Raw genomic sequence first — 1494 nt, 5'->3', positions numbered from 1 at the left:
AATTGAGAAACCTTAGTCGATATACAGCTCAAAATCTCACTCCATTCTGTACTCGATGCCTTAAAGATGGTATTGAAATAGTCCACCATAGTTTCCTCTAGCCCTGTACCCCAACCAACTCTATCTCCTGAAGCATCTATCAAAGTCGAGATATGATTAACTCTTCTCCTTTTTTTCGTGGCCTTATGGAAAAATTTGCTGTTTTGATCCCCTTCGCGAAGCCAAAGTTGCTTTGATCTTTGCCTCCAAAACACCTCCTGCTGAGCATACACCTCTGCAAGTTTCGTTTTCTCTGCTCTACACAATGCAACAGAATGAGCATCTCTCCTGCCCTTAAGAGTTTTCAATATATGCTTGCTTTAATTTATTCTTTTTCGAAAACTCCCTGTAATATCCTGACCCCATATTGACAGCTTTTGAGAACACACTAACAGCTTATCAAAAAAGGACATACCAGAAGCATTGTGCCAAGCTTCCTCCACAATTTGTTTACACATCGGTTCCCTCAACCATGCATTCTCAAAGCGGAAAGGTTTGACAGAACGCAATACAACATTCTCACAGGGATCAAGCAACAAAGGACAATGATCAGACGTTGTCGTTTCCAAATTTATAAGCTTTGCATTTTTAAATAAATTGAAAAAATTCTCCGAAGCTAATGCTCGATCCAATCTGACCTCGATCCAGTTCTCCGTACCATAACCCTTCTCCCATGTAAATGGATACCCACTCATATTCATATCAACAAGGCCACAATCATCCAACACTTCTTTAAAGCCCTGAATTAACCACTGCGGATAAGGCCTTCCTCCTCTTTTATCATCTTGAGACAGCACATTGTTCATATCCCCAATCAAAACCCAGGGAAGACTGTTGCCAGTAGCTAATGACCGGATCAAGTCCCACGTTTCCCTCCTTTTTCTCCTATCTGGCTCACCGTATACTCCTGTTAATCTGAACTCATGACCACCTCTGTTCTTAACCACCAGGTCAATATGATTCTTACTATAAGTCTGCAAACGAACCTCGTCATTATACCTCCACAGAAAAGTAATACCTCCACTATGCCCCTGCGTTTCGACAGTAAATGCCCCCTCAAAATTCAACGCATTCCTTGCTATTTCCACTCTATTTTTATTACACAAGATCTCACATAAGAAAATAAAATTCGGCTTCTTTTGGGACGTTATTTCTTTAAGGAATTGAAAAGCCCATGGTGTCCCAAGCCCATGGCAATTCCAGCTTATAACACTCATAATGCTAGGCGAGTACCCCCTTGAGTACCCGCCTCTTTGACGTTTTTTGGATCGATAACATTTACTGGGCCATTTTCTACAAACATGTCATCCTCTCCATCAGACTCCTTACTCATTTCTGTGCTCCGGCCCATCCCATTATTATGGCCCAACCCATCATCTGTTCTCCTTTTTTTCGAATCAATTATTATTGATGTACTTCCTTGTATTATGGGATCAGTTATATTATCCCCTCCTA

Source organism: Apium graveolens, chromosome 11 (assembly GCF_009905375.1).
Source record: "Apium graveolens cultivar Ventura chromosome 11, ASM990537v1, whole genome shotgun sequence".
Classification (NCBI taxonomy): Eukaryota; Viridiplantae; Streptophyta; class Magnoliopsida; order Apiales; family Apiaceae; genus Apium; species Apium graveolens.
Note: the sequence above shows the minus strand (reverse complement) of the source record.